This window comes from Oryctolagus cuniculus, chromosome 2 (genome assembly GCF_051225735.1).
Source record: "Oryctolagus cuniculus isolate XC-2025 breed Fujian yellow rabbit chromosome 2, ASM5122573v1, whole genome shotgun sequence".
Taxonomy (NCBI): Eukaryota; Metazoa; Chordata; class Mammalia; order Lagomorpha; family Leporidae; genus Oryctolagus; species Oryctolagus cuniculus.
This window is the reverse complement of record NC_142868.1, coordinates 27,070,915-27,091,385: the sequence shown is the minus strand read 5'-3', so window position 1 is coordinate 27,091,385 and position 20,471 is coordinate 27,070,915. Positions and strand designations below refer to the sequence as shown.

Here is a 20,471-nt window from a genome sequence, read left to right as displayed (position 1 = left end):
AGAGTGATTTGATCGGCCCTTGTCCTGAGTGTCAATGAACAACTTAATACTTTATCCCTTTTAGTATTTTTTTGTTCTACTTAATACCATTGGTTGAACCCTTTAATTAACCCACAATTATTCTTAGGAATTTAAAATTAACTGAAAAGTGATCCCAGTTATAAATATAAGAGTGGGAATAAGAGAGGGAGGAAATGTACACTTCGACAAATGCTCACTCGGACTTACCCCTAATGGCAGAACTAGAAATGTGCCAGGGGATTCCAATTCAATCCCATCAAGGTGGCATATACCAATGCCATCTTGCTTGTTAAAGTGATCCATTTAAGTTTATAATTGATCAAAAAGATAGGATTAAGTGTCAAAGGGATTACATAAATAAGACCAGTGTCTGCAAATAATTGATAGAATTAAAAAGGAGAGAATGATCCCACATGGGAAGCAAGATACACAGCAGACTCATAGACTGGCAAATGCCCTATAGAGCACTGTGACCTAAGAGTCAGCCCTTAAGCCATTCTGGTCTGGTGTAAAAGCCCATGAAAGTTCACACCCAAGGAAAGCCAAGACACTGTGGCAAAAAAAAAAAAAAAAAAAAAAAAAACAAAAACCAACAAACAAAGACCTAAATCAAAGATCTCTGTGAGTGAGATCCCAGTGGAAAGAACAGGTCATCAAAGAAGGAGGTACCTTTCTCTGAAGGGAGGAGAGAACTTCCACTTTGACTATGGTCTTGTCTAAATAAAATTATAATTGGTGAACTCAAGAATCTTCCATAGCCTTGGCAGCTCATGACAAGAGCCTCAAGTGATTACTGATGTCATAAATAAGAGTGTCAATTGTAAAATCAACAACAGGATTCACTGTGCACCTGCTCCTCATGCAGGATCTCTGTCCTTAATGTGTTGTACTATGCAAATTAACAGTAAAACTACTATTCAAACAGTACTCTACTTTGTGTGTCTTTGTGGGTGCAGTCTGTTGAAATCTTTACTCAGTATATACTAAATTGATCTTCTGTATATAAAGATAATCAAGAATGAATCTTGATGAAAAATGAGATGGGAGAAGGAGTGGAAGATGGGATGGTTGTGGGTGGGAGGGAGGTTATAGGGAGAAAAGATGCTATAATTCAAAAGTTGTACTTTGGAAATTTATATTTATTAAATAAATGTTAAAAAAAAACTTTCAAGCCCAGTAAAAAATAATCAAAACAGTTTAAAATATTTTACTTGCCAATGTTCTTATTCAAACATGATAGAAAAATAAAATATTCCAAGAGAAAATTAAATCAATAATTAAGCAAAACAAAATAAATAAATAAATAACTTTATATATATGAATATATATGTGAATGACTTCAACTCCACCAGACTTTCATTTCAAAAATGCTAAAGGGAGGAGTGAGCATTGTGGCATTGCATATTAATCCACTGTTTAGGATATCTGCATCCCATGTTGAAGTGCCTAGGATTGAATCCTGTCTCCTCTTATAATCCAGGTTTCTACTAATTTGCCTGGGAGACAGTTGATGATGGGTCAAGCACTCAGGTCCCTGTCACCCATGTGGTAGACCCAACTGGAATTCCTGGCTCCTGGCTTCAGCTCCATCTACCTCCAGTTACTGCAGGCATTTGAGAAGAGTACCAGCAGATGGAAGATTGTTCCTTTGCTCTTTGTCTCTTCCTCTCTGTAACTCTTCCTTTCAAATAAAAAAGTTAATAAAACTTTGTTTAAAAGATATGAAAAGTTTTTTTCACACTGAAATGAAAGAATATTAATTACTAATGTGAAGACATATGAAAATACAAAAGTCCCTGGTAAACAAGAATATATATATGTATATATATAGTCAATTTTGAATACTTTAAGATTTTAATGATGTTGTATAAATCACTTTTAACCATGTAGTAAATATAAAATTCCAAAAGTATTAAAATGATTAAATCTATAACATTTTTAGCTGGAATAGATAATATAAATAGATTTTAAATTGTGGCATCAAAAAATAAAAAAAAAATCTGGGGGAATTTAAAAATATGAAAATTTTGTATGTAATCCAAATTAAATTGCTGTTAGCTTGAAATAAACTGTTGTAACAACAGTATGTTTGTGTAATCTTCATAACAAAAACAAATATCTATATAAGATACACAAAAATGTAGTGAAAGAAATCAAAACTTGCCACTACAATAAAAGCATAAATTCACGAAGGAATACTGCAAAAATAATAAAAGAACAAAGGCTGTACAGAACAATGAGAAATAATTAACAAAATAACAACAGGAAATCTTTGTCTATCAATAATTGCTTCGAATGTAAATTTAAATTGAATTTAAATTATCCCCTGATAAAGCACAGAATGACTGATTGGAAACAAAAAACAAACTCACAATTCATCTTTATCCTGACTTCATGAAACCCACTATTTCAGGAAAAATAATATTATATCACAAACAAGTTAAAATTTAAGGAGATGGAACCACATCAAGTACCTTTTTTTGATTAAAGTACTATAAAACTGAAAATTTGTAACTGGAGATGTGTGAAAATTCAACAATATACTCCTTACATATCAATGAGTCAAAGAAAAAATCAAAAGGGATATTTAATATTATCTAGATTGATGGGCATTTGGTGCAGTGGTTAAATCACTGCTTGGGACATCTACATTTCAAAACAGAGTGCCTGAGTTTGAGGCTTGGCTCCAGTCTCCATTCCAGTTCCCTGCTATCATTCACCCTGGGATGCAGCAGGTGAGAACTCAAATACATGAATACCTGCCACCCATGTAAGAGATCAGGACTGACTTCCCTCGGCTATGCCTGGCCCAGGTCTGGCCGTCCTAGCCAACTGGGGATGAACCACAATTTGGAAGACATCTATGTGTCACTCTCTATTTTTCTGCCTTTCAAATAAAACTAATTAATAAATCTTGAGGAAAACAAAAATGAAAATACTGCATATCAAAATCTAAGAGATACAACAATGATATAAAAATGGATAAATTACTAAATCATAAAAGAAGAAAGATCTCAAGTAAATCCAATATTATACTTCCCTGAATTAGAAAAAAGAAAACATACTAAAGTCAATGTTAGAAGGCAGAAGGAAATAATAAAGATCAGAACATAAATAAATGAGAGAAAAACAAAATTAGGAAAATTTAAAGATGGTTTCACTTGCCTATACTAAGGGAGAAGAAAAAGTAGATAAAAACCCCAATAAGTAATGTCATAAATGAATGTAAAAACATTAAAACTTAACCCTCAAAAATGAAACAGAACATAATACCCTATTATGAACAATTATTTACCAACAAATTGCTTAAGCTAGAGGAAATAGATACATTCCTTGAAAATTTAATTTAACAAAATTAAGTCAGAAAGAAATAGCCTGAGAAGATAAATAATAAATAAAGTGATTGAAGTTATTTAAAAACTTCCAGCACAGAAAAACTAGAACCAGATGGTTTCATCTTTGAATTCTACCAAACATTCAAAGAATACTGATTCTTCTTTGAAAAAATAGAAGAGGGGGAAATACTTCCAAGCTCCTTTTATGAGACCAACATCACCCTGTTACTGAAGACATCACAAGGAAAGAAAATTACATTCCAATATTTTTGATGCGTATCAGTGCAAAATCCCAAGCAAAATTAAACAACAAGTTTGCTGAATCAAAATGCACAAAAATTATACATCATAAACAAGTGGAATTTATACCTGTAATGTAAATTTGTGTTAACATATGTAAGTCCATTGATGTAACAATATTACATTACCAGAATGAAAGATCAAAACTGCATTGTTTTGTTGACAAATGCAGAAAAAGAATATTTGGTAAATGTCAACATTCTTTGTCAATAAAAATACTCAACAATGTATAGGCAGGGGTCTGCTTTGTTGTAGAGTATGACAAGCTGCTACCTGTGATTCCGCCATCCCATTTCAGAGAGCTTATTCTGATCCTAGCTGTTCTGTTTCTAAGCCAGCTTCCTGGTGATGTTCCTGGGAGGGCATCAGACTACGTCCAAGTACCTGGTCCCTTGCCATTCCTGTAGGAGATTAGGATGGAGTTCCTGGCTCCTGGGTTCAACCTGTCCCACACCTGACTTATGCAGCCTTTTTGGGAGAGAGCCAGTGATGGAAATCTCTCTTCCTCCCTCCCTTATTCTCTCTCTCCCTCTCTTTCTCTCTCACTCAGTCTTTCAAATAAATGTCTTTAAAACTATACAAGTAAATTTTCTCAATGTAGTAAAGGTCATTAATGAAAATTCAGTGGCTAACACTGTATCTTAATCAATGCAGGGGAATCTGCAATCTTTTCCCTCTTACTATTTCCATTCAAACCAATCTTGGAACTACTAGAAGAGCAATTGGACAGAAGTAGAAACTATTAAATTGGAAAGAGGGAGCACATTATCCATATTATAGATGACATGACACTGTAAAGAACACAAACACAAAAAAGCCTTTGATAATTTATGTCGCTCCCCCTCTTCGCGGAGGAAGAAGAGGGGTTCTTTCGTCTGCTCGGCCCTTCCCGGGTTTGCTGCTGGTCCTTCCCGGGTGGGCTGCTCAGATGTTATCCGGATGTTCCCTTTAGATGTTCCTGATGCATGTTATCTATCTCCTCCTTTATAGTTCTCTTCCACCAATCCCAATTCTGCTACCCACACGCCGAGTACGCTGCTCTCCTCCAATCAGGAGCAGGATCATCTCCTGCAGGTCATCACTCAAGTTGGCGAGAGGCAGCTGCGTAGAACTTGTTTACTCCCTTCTCAGCGCCATATTGTGGGAGAGCAGATGCATAGAATAAGTCTTAATTCCAGTAACTTAGTCTAGTCCGAGTTGCTCCCCACAAATTTATAAGTGAATTTATTAAAGTTATATAAATTGAAATCAAAATAAAAGCAAATAGCTGCATGTCTTTATACTGAGAGTCTGTGACATCAAAAAGAATAACATATTGCCGGCACTGTGGCTCACTTGGCTAATCCTCCACCTGTAGCGCCGGCACCCCAGGTTCTAGTCCTAGTTGGGGCAACAGATACTAGTCCCGGTTGCTCCTCTTTCAGTCCAGCTCTCTGCTGTGTCCCCGGAGGGCAGCTGAGGGTGGCCCAAGTGCTTGGGTCCCTGCACCTGCATGGGAGACCGGGAGGAAGCACCCGGTTCCTGGCTTTGGATCGGTGCAGTGCCGGCCATGGCAGCCATTAGGGGAGTGAACCAACGGAAGGAAGACCTTTCTCTTTGTCTCTCTCTGTCTCTAACTCTCTGTCTGTCTCTCTCACTAACTCTGCCTGTCAAAAAAAAAAAAAAAAAAGAATAACATACTTAGGAATGAAGTTAAGTGTCTGTCATTTATTATTTTTATTTGTTTGATAGTTAAAACAACAAAGAGAGGAGAGAGAGAGAGAGAGAGAGAGAGAGAGAGAGAGAGAAATGTCTTCCATCCACTGGTTAACCCCCCACATGCCTGAAGCAACCAAGTCTGGAATAGTTCAAAGGCCGGAGGCAGGAATGCCATCCAAGTAAAACTGGGTAAAGGATCTCAATAGATATTTCTCAAGAGAAGATACACAAATGATCAGCAAGGGTCCAAAAAGTGCTCACCATTACTAGTCATCAGGGAGATGCAAATCAAAACCATAATGAGACAGCACCAGACAGCTGTTAGAATCACTATTCCCCAAAAGATGAGCCAGTAAGTGTGATAAGGAGAGGAGGAAAAGAGAACCATTGTATACCATTGATAGGAAAGCAAAGTGTTACTGATTTTATGTAAATTATATGAGGTTTCCTCAAAAAATATAATACCCAAAAGAAAAAAAATAAAAAACAAAACCCGAACTATCATGTGACCCAGAAATCTCTCTACTGAATACATTTCCATAGTAAATTAAACCAGTACCTCATAGAGATATCTACACATCCAAGATCACTGCAGCATTATTGAAAATAGCAAAACCATGGAAACAGAGTAAGTGCCCATGATCACATAACGATTAAAGAAAGTGCGGAATGTGTGCACACTAAAATATTATTCAGCCCTAAAAAAAACATGGGATACCCCCATTTGGTGAACTTAGGGGACATCATGTAAGTAAAATAAGCCATGCACGTAGCTAAAACTATTGCATGTTCTTAATTCTGTGTAGAATCTAAGGATCTGAATACAGAGAAACAGAGAATAGAGCAGTGATGATTAGCAGTGAAGGGGAAAGGAGATGTAAGTCAAACAGTACAAAGCTGTACCTGTTTTATTTAATTAACTCTTAGAGATCTAATGCACACCATGAGGACCATAGTTAATATTTTTATATAATATACTGAAAATTTGCTAAGAGATGTTTTAAGTGCTTTTGCAAAAAACATTAGAAACTAGGTGAGACAAGGGATAGGTCAATTTTCTTGACTAAATTACCTATTTCACTGAGTAGATTAAAATATCATGCTGTAAATATTAAATACACACAACGTAAATACATAAAGAAGATCAAAATGTTCCTTCTAAAACTTATAATGCAAGTTTGCACAATTTTTCACCAAGATATTTTAAGCCTAAAATATTTAAAGAACATAAGAAAATTTTACAGATCTGGAATATCATCATTTAAAAATGACTGAATAATTGATATCAGTACAAGAAACAGCTTTCACAACTCATCAAAAAACTTGGAACCACAAGGTAACAAAATTGCATGGTCCCATAAAATATTTAAAATTCATTTCATTTGTCAGCTCTTTTGCTTTAAATAATTAATTACAAATTCACCCTTTAGGTTGAGTGGATACTTTATAAAGACATGTCCATAAAACACTTTCAAGACTTCGTCTCCCCAGAAATATGAGTGAACTTCAGTTGCCTTTGGTTTTGTTGTAATTTTTAAATGGCATGAATAATTTACTAAACACACATGTGCACCCAAACTGGATATTAACATGTTACATGTTGCATAGTTCTGTAAGGTTGTTTTAAATAAATAAAACTGGAGAAATTCAGCCTAATTAAATCCCTACTAGACACCATTATCAAGTTGCTCTGCTTCCTTCACTGGAAGCCGATGATTATTTTTACTGTCTACAATCTTAGCGAGTTATTTGTGTATCTGTAAATAGTTTTCTATGTACATTTTAAAATTTAGATAAATGTTTTATACCCACTGTATTGTTCAATGTTTTGCATTGTTATTTACTACTATATTTCAACATGGTTTTATTTTGATACATATAGATCTATTTAGTTTATTCTAATATATGATGCATAATAATATATTTTATGAACATTCAAAATTTATATATCCACCTTTCTGATAGGAACAAATTTTTCACTTTTATGTTTTTATTAAGCATCCTATAAGGAATGGCCAAACCCATGTGTATTCAAGAATTAACTTTGGGTGTCACTTAACATTTACAAAATATTTTACACTTTTCTTTTTCCAATTAATTTCAGTATGTCACACACTTACCATCATTATACTTGGTTTCCTGTTGACAATACCCTATAATCAGAAAATTAGATTTCTATCAGTATGAATATTATGAAATTATATATTTTAACATTTGTTTCTTATGATTTCTTTTATTATTTCTCCAATTGTGGTAACCTATATATAGTTTTCATAATACATACTTTCCATTAACTTTTTGAACTCCCTTCATATATATAGAATAGAATGAAAAATATTGGATCATAATGGTAGGTCTACAGAAGTATATCCTACTATGCTACTTTATGAAATATTCATAGTCAAACATTATTTAGTTTTAAATGGGTGAAACAGAAGTAAGAATGGAACTCCTGAATTGAAACAGGATCATTGAGCTGTTTGAATGTGATTAAAACTTGGCTGAAAATTGGGAGATTTGTATTAGCACTGGATCAGGAAAATAATGTAACTTATAACTGACAATGTCAATTTAGTAATTATAACCATCTTGGTAACATGAAAACAAAGGACTTACACAGCAGGAAAAGTAGCGTAGTCTAAAACAGATAAGAATGTTTGTACACAGGAGATATTTAGAATATTAAGAGAAAATTAGTACAGACAGATCATGAGATTCCTAAAGTCTTTGAACTTCTCATATATAAAGCAAAGTGGTCCAAAATTTTAACTTTAGATGATATAGGTTATGTATGAGGTATGGGAGAGGTTTGATGATTACTTAATGAAATAATATGAGTGATTTTTCTAAATTACAGTTAGAATCTAAGTTGAAGGAAAATTTTCAGATCTGAATTGTGCATTGAACGTTGCTTGGTGAGCCCAATGCTGTAGCATAGCGGGTGAAGCCACTGCCTGCAGTGTCAAAATCCCACATAGGCGTGAGTTTGAGTCCTGGCTCTTCCACTTCTGATCCAGCTCTTTGCTATGGCCTGGGAAAACAGTAGAAGATGGCCCAAGTCCTTGGGTCCCTGCACCCACATGGGAGACCCAGAAGAAGCTCCTGACTCCTGGCTTTGGATCCTTGCAGCTCTGACCTTTGGGGCCAATTGTGGAGTGAACCAGCAGATGGAAGACTTCTCTCTCTCTCTCTGCCTCTCCTTCTCTCTGTGTGTAATTGTTTCCTTCAAACAAATAATAAATAAATCTTAAAAAAAAAAGTTGCTTGGTATAACAGGTAGAGATCCAATGAAATAGCATTTCATAGAATCCAAGCACAAGAATAGACAAAATATATTGAGCCAAAAGGAGTTTAGTTAATGTGTGTAATGAAAACTTAGAAAGTGCCAGTGATTTTGAAAATTAAAAGGTTATTCCTTGCTTTAAGCATTATAGTTTTAGTGGATTTGAAACCACAATACAGAAAGAATAAGGAAGGAATCATTGTGAGGAAACAAGAATAACATTTGTAATTTAATATTTTAAATTTAGCTATAATATGAAGTAGTCAAGACGATGCTTCGAAAGAATATTTTGACAAAAAGGGATCTGTAGCAGATTTGCAGAGATCGAAGATCTAGTACCAGAAGCCAGATTTGAACTGTGGGATAAAACAGTACTTCAGCTATTTGGAAAAAAAACAGTTCGATGTAACTAGAATGGATGAGAGAGGGACTGAGTTTTGGAAAATGAAAAAAGATGAGAGTAGGAAAAAAATGAAGATTATCATCAGAAAAATGCCTAAATTACACAACATGAACATTTGGCACAGCAGTTCTGATGTAACCAGGAGCCCTCTAACCCATATCAGAATATTTGAGATGAAGTCCCAGCTAATTCCAATTCCAGTTTCTTGCTGGTGTACACCCTCACAGTGGGTGATGGCAGTGTGTGGAGGCAGTGGCTGATGGACCAAGCATTTGGGTTCCCGTTATTCACATGGGAGACCCTGATTGAATTTGGTCCTGGCATGAGGTTGAACCAGTCCTGGCTATTCTTGGCATTTGGGGAGTAAACTAGCTAATGAAATCTCTCTCTCTCTTACTCTTGCTCTCTCTCTCTCTCTCTCTCTCACACACACACACACACACACACACACATTCAAATAACAAATGCATTTAAAAATCCTACAGTTTCGAGCCGGCGCTGTGGCTTACCAGGTAAAGCCACTGCCTGCAGGGCCAGCTTTCCATATGAGTGAACCAGCCAAAGGAAGACTCTATCTCTTTCTCTCTCTCTCTGCCTCTCCTTCTCTCTCTGTGTAACTCTGACTTTCAAATAAATAAATATATCCCTGTTAGGAATTTGGAAAATATTATGCTGAGTGAAATAAGCCAATCCCAAAGGGACAAATACCACTTGTTCTCCTTGATAGGTGACAACTAATTGAGCACCAAAAAGGAAACCTGTTAAAGTGAAATGAACACTATGAGAAACGGTGACTTGATCAGCCCTCACCCTGACTGTTGATGAGCAACTTGAATGTTATCCCTCTTAGTATTTTTTTTTGTTTGCTCTACTTAATACTTTTGGTTGAATACTGTAATCAATACACAATTCTTCTTAAGTGCTGAAACTTAACTGAAAAGTGATCACTGTTAAATATAAGAGTGGGAATAAGAGAGGGAAGAGATGTGCAATTTGGGACATGATCAAGCTGACTTACCCAAAACGGTAGAGTTAGAAACATACCAGGGGATTCCAATTCAATCCCATCAGGGTGGCATGTACCAATGCCATCTCACTAGTCCCAGTGATCGATTTCTGTTCACAATTGATCATAATGATAGGACTAAGAACCAAAGGGATCACAGAAACAAGAATAGTGTCTGCAAATACTAGTTGATATATAAAAAAGGGAGAGAACGATCCGACATGGGAAGTGAGATACACAGCAGACCCATAGAATGGCAGATGTCCTAAACAATACTCTGGCCTCAGAATCAGCCCTTAAGGCATGCAGATCTGGCTGAAAGCCCATGAGAGTATTTCAGGCATGGAAAACCAAGACACTCTGGGGAAAAAAAAAAAAAAAAAAAAAAAAGGGAAAAGAAAAACCTAAATGAAAGATCTCCGCGAGTGAGATCCCAGTGGAAAGAACGGGTCATCAATGAAGGAGGTACCTTTCTCTGAAGGGAGGAGAGAACTTCCACTTTGACCATGGCCTTGTCTAAAAATTATCAGAGTCAGTGAACTCAGGGGGCTTCCATAGCCTTGGCAGCTCATGACAAGAGCCTAGGGTGATTACTGATACCATAAACAAGAGTGTCAATTTGTTAAGTCAACAACAGGAGTCACTGTGCACTTACTCCTCATGTAGAATCTTTGTCCTTAGTGTGCTGTACATTGAGATTTAATTCTATAACTAGTACTCAAACAGTATTTTTCACTTTATGTTTCTGTGTGGGAGCAAACTGTTGAAATCTTTACTTAATGTATGCTAAACTGATCTTCTGTATATAAAGAGAAACGAAAGTGAATCTTGATGTGAATGGAAGGGGAGAGGGAGCGGGAAAGGGGAGGTTTGCGGGTGGGAGGGACATTATGGGGGGGAAGCCATTGTAATCCATAAGCTGTACTTTGGAAATTTATATTCATTAAATAAAAATTTAAAAAATCCTATAATTTTAAGGATTTGCAGTGGCTAATTTTGCTATGATAAAGAAAGTGTTAGAATCCATCTATTGAAAGTAAAATTTTGTGTGTTGTTTTAAGATTGGAGATACTATTTTCTATTAGTATAGAAATTGACCATAAAAGAAAATCTTAAAATCTGGTTCAACCATTTTGTCTGAACATCAGAGAGCTCTGTTAAGGCTTGCCATACACAGATGCTCCAAGAATTGTATCTGGTGTGGATATTGGGATATCTCTATTGTTAGTGTATTTAATTTGTAGAGTGTTCTTACCGAAACAACTTGTTATTTTTATTTAACACTGATACAAACTTGATGTTTTATTCAAACTGAAAGAGGAATATAAATAATTTAATAATGCGGTGTAATATGAGTACATATTACATAATAATGGCCTTAAGAAGACCCATATTTTAAAGATTTATTTATTTATTTGAAAGTCAGGGTCACAGAAAAGCAGAGGCAGAGAGAGAGACAGAGATTTTCCATCAGTTGGTTCACTCCCCAGATGGCTGCAATGGCTGGAGTCCTGCTGATCCAAAGCCAGGAGTGAGGAGTTTCTTCTGGGTTTTCCCATGTGAGTGCAGGGGCCCAAGAGTTGGGCCATCTCCTACTACTTTCCCAGGCTATAGCAGAGAGCTATAGCAGAAGTGGAGCAGCTGGTTCTCAAACCAGCCCCCATACTGGATGCTGGCACTGCAGGTGGAAGCTTTACTCACTACACCACAGCACCAGCCTCAAAAGACCTATGTTTTTAAGATGTCCCCCGAGTTCATCATGGAGGTTCATTTACTAAGCATTGTGGGCAAGCACATATAAATTGCAGATTGATAGTAAGACTTACTGGCACTAGGAGACCTGTAAGAGAATAATTTGTTTTATTTCAGCTTGGGTACAATTATTGTTTTATGGTTTGAAGTTTATAACTAAGTTAAAAAGCAATAGTAAAACCTCCAGATTCCCTTCATTTGTTGCTTTTTCTATCTCTTAACACAAGGAAATAAACCATTTTTTTTTATAAGTTATTTGTTTATTTGAAAGGTAGAGTGACAGTGTAGGAGAGACACAATGAGAGATCTCCACTGATTCACTCCCAAGATTACAGCAATCCCTGGGACTAGTGCAAATGCAAGCCAGGAGCCTGGACCCTCTCTGGGCCTCCTATAAGGATGGTAGTAGCCAACATCTGCTGCTTTCCCAGGTGCATTAGTAAGGAGATGGATTAGAAGCAGAGAAGTCAGAACTTGAGCTGGCATTCTGAAATGACAGGGGTGAAAGCAACAGCTTAACATGTCCTGCCACAATGCCAGCCCCAGGAAGCCATTTTTAACACTATCTAAATATTTTCAGAGAATCTTTAATGATGGAATGGGTAGTTGATTTTATACTTGTGTTAGAACAAATGTGGAAATAAATAAACCAAAACTAAATTCATAAGAAAGTTGTAACAGAGCATTTTAAATGACTCTATTTAGTAACACCAAATTTATTTACATATATCTAGATAAACTTACAAGAGGTCTTCAGGAATTCACGGGAAATGTGAATTCTATGAAACAAAATTCACACCATAATAAATGTACATAATAATTCCATTAACTCTTTGAAACCCCCTTGTTTGATCATGTTATACTTAATGTTGGTTAAAAATATACAATCATTTTCTTACAATATCAGAATATGATAAATTCTAATTATACAAATATATATATATATATCAATTAGTTAAACATAAGCAATGAAGTGTAAATATAGGAAAAGTATTATTGATTGTTGTTACAGCTCGCTTTCTAGAACAGATACTGAGATGGAGCTTAGTTGGCTATTCAGTTGGAGTCAATGTCTTTAGAACAGTGAAGAAGGAAATATAAATCGGCTATGAGAGAAGTTGATATATGATGCTGGCTTGATGACTGCTGCAATTGGTCCAAAGGGAGCTCTGGAGCGAAAATGGTCCATGAGAATTGTATTGTGTTGGTTCAAAATATCCACACTATCTCAGTAATTGGATGAAGGCTGCCCTGGGAGGGTTTTGAGCTTGGATTACATGGCTCTTTAAAGATGAGGCAATCCCAAATGACTGCCAGTTGTCAGACAACAACAATCTCATTAGCTTTCACATGTCTTTACTTCAAGGTGGAGTTGAGTGACATATGATTTCTCCCATAGCCAGTGAAGACTGAATTAGTACAAGATTTTAGCGTACTCCTCCCTCAATCAAACAGAATTTTTGATTTGTGAATAAATTTTATTTACTTATCGTATCAAAAAGAATATAAAGTAATTTTGCAAAGCAATACTTATAATCATGTCAGATTACCAGAGATGTAGATTGAGGGGAAGTTTGCCACATAGTTCTTCTGCATGTTTTGTCTATTATTTAAGAACTTTATATTTCACAAAGAATAAAACTGTAGACTACTGAAGGAATTATGTTAGTCAATCTAGTTGCTTGATTCCAAGAAAGAGAATAATTTTCATCTCAGTATCTCACTATCTTAAGCACTGTTCTCATTATACTATTGACTTACCATTTCTATAGTGATATATGTAATTTTTGATTTTTAAAAGTGATTATTTATTTGGAGGATAGAGTTACAGAAAGAGATGGAAAGATTGGGAGAGAGGAAGAGAGAGAGAGAGAAAGAATGAGCGAGCTTCCATCTGCTGGTCCACTCCCCAAATGGTTGCAATAGCTGGGCTGGGCAAGGGTGAAGTCTGGAACCTGGAACTTCATTGGGTCTCCCATGTTGTACAGGGAACAAGCACTTGGACCATCTTCCACTTTCTCTAACAGGCACCCATATGCTGACCCCAACATTTGATTTCTTTAGCTTCTCTGTAAGAACTTTCCCTAGGACTGAACTGGAGTATTTTAGGGTGTATATTTCATGTAAGAAGCACATGGAGGATCTACTCAAACAGCATGATCACAGACTGTCTCATCTCCATAGTTATTTGTCAGAAAAAATAAACTTTACTGAGAGAAAATAAAAAAAAATTCAGGGTACTTGGTTTTTAGCCCACTGCTCCACCCTACTAGCAATAGGAACACAGACCGCTGGGTCACCCTATATTTGCTATCTTAGGGAGGAAGTGCAGCAGCTGGTATCTAGTTTGAGAGCTTGTAGGAAAGGGGCAGTAGGAAGGAGTGTCCAGGAATATCATCCTTTCCTCCCCTCGCCTTTGTCACCTGGTTCTAGAATTTGACTGTCCTAGGATGCAGATTTCCTGATGGAATCTTGTGGAAATTGGGGGCAAAGAAATATCAGCAAAAAGATTTAAGAGCCAAGAATTCACTAGGACTTTCACACTCAGTGACCAGTGTTGATAAGACAGGTGTCTAAGCGCCAAGCCACAGTTGCTTATTCCCAAGATATCAAGAGGTAGACAAGGTATAAAATCAAAGCCAGGAAATGTTTCCCTTCACTGATCCATCAGGAGGGGAGCTAGTCATAATTGAGTAGCTTAAAGAATCAAGCCGCTAAAGGTAAGGACATGTATGTGCCTGTGTATGAGAGAGATATGTGGTATCAAGTTAGAGCCTGCGGTGGACTCCCCTTTCTGAAGTCATAGTTCAGTCAAATTTTAAAAACAGGCCAGCCCCTGGTTAGATGAGCCATCTGAGAACTTCCAAGGAAAGAGCAGGTCAAGGAGTGTGGTTTCCGGCTGGGGCAGTTACAAGCAAGGTAGCAGGCAAAGGGTCAGTAGGCCCATCCTGTCTTGGGTCTTCCATCTGCCAGAGGCTTCTCCGACTGTTCCAGACCCAGCAGCCCCTTCCGCTGCCACCACAAATGATGCTGCCATCTTACCTCATCTCCATATCTTAAATGTCATGAGGTCACCAATGAGTGGGTGTCATCAAGGATCAAATATTGAGAGTGAACTGAGGAAGGATGAAACATCATTACTGATAATGCATATTGAAGAGAATTGTTTTCATAATTGACTGATTGACATCCCTGACCTAGATGTTATACTGAAGGAATTTAACAATTAAGTTCATGGATAGAACGGGATTCCCTGGAGTTTCTATGGTTCTGTTTGGGTAAGCACAGTACTAAATATACAAAGGATATCCTCTGCAATGGAATAGCTATGTCTTGAGACTATATTGGCAAAGTTGAAGAAGTTTGGTATTATATTAACAAACAACTTTTCCACTTATTATTTAGCATTTTATAAAATTGATTTATTTTTGCTACCTCTATAAAATTTTGATTGAAAAATATACCATTATGGGCAGGCACTTAACAAAGCACCTAAGACAACACATGGGACAACTGCATCCAATAGCACAGTATCTAGTTACAAGACTGCTCCACTCCCAATTCCAGCTTTCTGCCAGTGCATATGTCATGAGGCAGCAGGTGATGGCTCAGGTAGTTGGGTTCCTGCTACTCACAAGGAAGATCAGAATTGACTTTGCAGATCTTGTCAGGGGTGAGGCACAGCCCTGGCTGTTGCAGGCATTTAGAGAGTAGGCCAGCAAATCAAAAAAAAAATCCCTCAAATATTTTTTTAAATGAAACAATTATGCCATTGTCCTAAAACATAAAATAGCCATCCATGTAAATGAGCAAATACAGAATGATTATCATTATTAGATAATAGATTATAATAATAAATTATAATTTATCTATTATAAATTAATAAATTGCATTGCACTTGTCAACAGTGTACATCTGAAGGTGGGCACCATTGTTGATTGCACATTGACCATTGTGAACAGTGCTGCTATAAACATAGCGACACATGTATATTTTGTGACAGTGTGTTCATGTGTTCATGTCTTTCGAATATATATCAAGTAGTGTGATTACTTGATCACACAATAAGTCTATTTCTATTTATTTATTTATTTATTTTTAGAAATTGCCATACTGTTTTCAACTGTGTCTGTGCTAATTTATATTCCCACAAACAGTTTATAAGGGTTTCCATTTCTCCACATCTTTGCCAGAATTTGTTATTTTGGTCATTTGCATGATAGCCATTCTGACAGGGGTGAGGTAATATCTCATTGTGCTTTTGATTTGTGCTTCCCTGATGGGTAGTGACATTAAGCATTCAAAAACTTGTGGGCCATTGTGTATTAAAATTTACCGATTTCTCAACTGGATTGACTTTTGATTGTTGTTGAGTTTTTTGATTGCTAATATATTCTGAATATTAATAATTTGTCAGGAAGCTTGCAGATATTTTTTACCATTCTGTTAGATGTCTCTTCACTCTATTGGTTATTTCTTTTGATGTGCAAGAGTTTCTGAGTTTGATATAATCCCACTTATCTACTTCTGCTTTTTGTTTCCTTTGATTTTAGTGTCTTCTCCTAGAAGTCATCACCGATACCAATGTCTTGAAGTGTTTCCCCAACATATTTTCCTGTAACTTCATAATCTCAACTCTTAAGCTTAGATCTTTGATTCATCTTGAGTTGATTATTGTACATGGTAAGAGGTCAGAACTTGATATCATTCTTTTCCAATTTTGCTTGCACGATTTATTGATGAGATTATTTTTTCTCCAATGTGTGATCTGGACACTTAGTCAAAAACTAGTTAGTTTAATGTGTGTGGATTTATCCCTGGGCTCTCTAGTCTGTTCCATTGATCTATGTGTCGGCTCAGTTTTAATGCAGTACCATGATTTTCTTTCTTTTTTTGAAAAAGATTTAATTAATTTATTTGAAAGTTAGAGTTACACAGAGAGAGAAGGAGAGGCAGAGAGAGAGAATCTTCCATCCACTTGTTCACCCATTCAATTGGCCACAACGGTTGGAGCTATGCTGATCTGAAGCCAGGAGCCAGGAGCTTCTTCTAGGTCTCTTACATGGATGCAAGAGCCCAAGGACCTGGGCCAACTTCTACTGCTTTCCCATGCTACAGCAGAGAGACAGGTCAGAAGTGGAGCAGCTGGGACACGAACCTGCACCCATAAGGGATGCTGACACTACAGGTGGTTGCTTTAGCCACTATGCCACAGCACTGGCTCCCCCATGATTTTCCTTTTAAAAAATATTTATTTATTTATTTGAAAGGCAGAGTTAGAGAGAGAGAGAGAGAGAGGTCTTCTACCAGCTGGTTCACTGGTTACTCCCTAAATGGCTGAAATGGCCAGAGCTCAGCCCATATGCATGAAGCCAGGAGCCAGGAGCTTTTTCCAAGTCTTCCACATGGGTACAGGGGCCCAAGGATTTGAGCCATCATCTGCAGCTTTTCTGGGCACATTAGCAAGAAATTAGATCAGAAGTGGAGCAACCAGGTACCAGAACCAGCACCCATATGGGATGTCAGCACTGCTGGTAGCAATTTATCTGTTATGCAACAGCGTGATATTTTAATTACTGTAGCTTTGTACTGTACACAATAACCAAAATATAGAGTCAGTCAAGGTAGCCACAATTAGATGAATGGACAAAGAGAATATAGTATACATACACAATGGAATATTGTTCAGCTAGAAAAAAGTTTAAATTCTACCATTTGCATAAAAATGTATGCAATTGGGGGAACCTCATGTAAAACGAAATTAGCTAGATACAGAAAGACTAATACCACATGTTCTTCCTCAAATGTGGGAACTAAAGAAAATGAAAAAAAAAAACACACAAAAAAACAAAAAATAAAAAATAAATAAATGTAAATAAATGTTTGTGTATCAGTATGGCTGCAAATATAGCTTTGCCAAGCTTTATTTTATATCTTTCTCCAAACAATGGTTAAGAATGATAGTATAGTATTAATGATCTGTTATTATTTTCAGGTATATTGCATAAGAGTGAAATTGGCATTTTTTCATTTGATTATTGCTAATAGCCCTTACCTATATTCCTGCTGAACCACAAGCATTTTACTTTCTTATAGTGGAGCATTCTTTAGTGCACATCAAGTTTTTCACTATAATTTAAATTAGAAGTATGTTATCTCTGGGTCGGCACTGTGGTGTAGCAGGTAAAGCCTTTCTTTAAAAATAAAAATAAATAAAATGGGTTTTTTAAAAAGCGTATGTTGGAGTATATTCTCATAGTGATTAGTGTGGTTATTCCTTTTTCCTTGATTATTCACCTCTCTCTGAGTTTAAATAACTGTAGATCTGATGCAGCTTGAGACAATTAGACCTGGAACTGTAAAAAGTTTGTTATGATCTTACATAAATTTAATGAGGAAGATTTCTATTCCCTAGTGAGGTTCATTAGTGAAAATACTAAAAAGTATTGGACTTAAAGTTAATCATAAGAATGTTTTATAATCCTCAGTGATATTCAGATCTGTCACCTTGCTTTGAATGAGATTTACAATGGAGAGACTAAAAATATTAAAATCCTTATTTTTTCATGAAATTATAAGTGTGGTAGAAGCATTGACAGTTCATGGAACTTAGTCTTACATTTTAGTTATATGTACCCAAACTGGCCCAAATAGATAAAGTTTTGTCCTATTTTAGTATATCTCTGCTGAAGAAAAAATTAACTCTATTTTCAGAAATTTTCTTTCAACAGTACCAATTACAACACAGTTGGGAGTGTTCGTTGTAATAGATATTTGAGATTATTCAACATACGTTGAATTACAGAATGATTGTAAGTCTCATTTGACATGAAATGGAGAAATGTACATATTATAAATATATATTAAAGGTAACTTCAACATATCTTTACCTTTTCTAAACTAAAGTTCTTACAATTCTTTTAATTTCTTTTTATTGTAACCTATTAAGTTCTAAATGTTTAAAAAATTAGTCTTGGGGCCAGCGCTGTGGTGTAGTGGGTAAAGCTGCCGCCTGCAGTTACAGCATCCCATTTGGGCACTGGTTGGAGTCTGGCTGCTTTACACCCGATCCAGCTCTCTGCTATGTCCTGGGAAAGCAGTAGAATATGGCCCAAGTCCTTGGGCCCCTGCATCCACGTGGGAGACGCGGAAGAAGCTCCTGGCTCCTGGCTTTGGATAGGTGCAGCACAGGCCATTAAAGCCAATTGTGGAGTGAACCAGCGGAGGGAAGGCCTCTCTCTCTCTCTCTCTCTCTCTGCCTCTCCTCTCTCTGTGTAACTCTGATTGTTGAATAAATAAATAAATCTTTTACAAATTAGTCTTTAAAATTTGATTTTTAAACAGAAATAATTTTCTGTAATGAAATAATTTGTGTTCCCACCAAAGAGCTTTCAAATGTCTTCTTTTCTACATCCTAATTCCCACATTTTTATTTTTTTTTACTTTCTTTCATAAGCTTTCATCAGAAAAAAAAATTGACCAGTTAGATTCATTTCTGAAATTCAAGGCTGTATCATAACTTGTCCAACCATCAATATAAATATTTCCATTTAGAGTAGACTGCATTCATTTTTGCTAATTTTCTTTAATTTTATGAATCCCCTTTCTTCTACATAATTCAAATATTATGTTAGAAAATTGAAAAGTTTATAGTGGAAATAAAGTGACACTATGATATTGAAAAAATGTGAAATATTTTAACATGAAGTATTGGTAATTTTTAAAAATTTTGCAAATCATAAGATAAATTTTCACTTATTTTATATGCTGGAAATAGATATTTCCCATAACTGCAGTGATCACACATTTAATTTTTCTAAGGGATGAAATCAGTGTAATAGCTAGTTTTTTAGAACAAGCGGCTCTCAAATGTCATCAATGATTCCTTCATTTCGGTATCTAGGCCACTGTGGAGTTGCCTGACACACTGATTAGGGCTCTCTTTTATAAGAAATGTTATAGAAATGTGACTTCCAAGGCCTTTTCATATAAGACATTGGTACTTCCACCATGTTCGCTTTTGGGTCACTAGCTCTGGAAAAATTAAATGCCATGCTGTACGCAAACTTGAGCAGGCTTATGGAAACATTCAGATGGCAAAAATGATACCTTCTACCAACAACCAGCACTGACTTGCCAGGCTTTTGGGCCAGCATTGTTGGAAGCACACTTGCTAGTTCCAGTGAACCCTTCGATGATAGCTCTTCTCATCTATTAACAACTATCTCAAGACCCTAAGTCAGACACATGAAGAGACTGCAGTTAGATATGTGTGAGATTTTACACATAGATATGATTTTAAGATCCTAGTTTCCAGAGGAGTTTCTTTTTAAAAGCAATTTACTTATTTATTTGAAAGACAGAGTTACAGAGAGAAGGACAGACAGAAAAGAAAGATTTTCCATCTGCTGGTTCACTCCCCAAATGGCTGCAACAGCCAGCGCTGGGTCAAGCTGAAGCCAGGAGACAGCAGCTTCATCAGGTTCTCCCATGTGGGTGCAGCAGTCCAAGTATTTGGGCCATCCTACCCTGCTTTCCCTGGCACATTAGCAAGGAACCGGATCGGAAGTGGAGCAGGTGGGACTTGAACCCGTGTCCCAAAGGAATTCTGGCATTGCAGGTGGCAGCTTAACTTGCCTCCACAGTGTTGGTGTGAATTTGTTAATTAGCAAT

At 36.4% G+C, this 20,471-nt stretch overlaps 1 pseudogene; it reads right to left on the bottom strand.

The window, feature by feature from the left end:
- Positions 1-20,471, bottom strand: part of LOC100348295 (proteasome subunit beta type-1 pseudogene) — an 81,189-nt pseudogene that overhangs the window by 18,437 nt on the left and 42,281 nt on the right.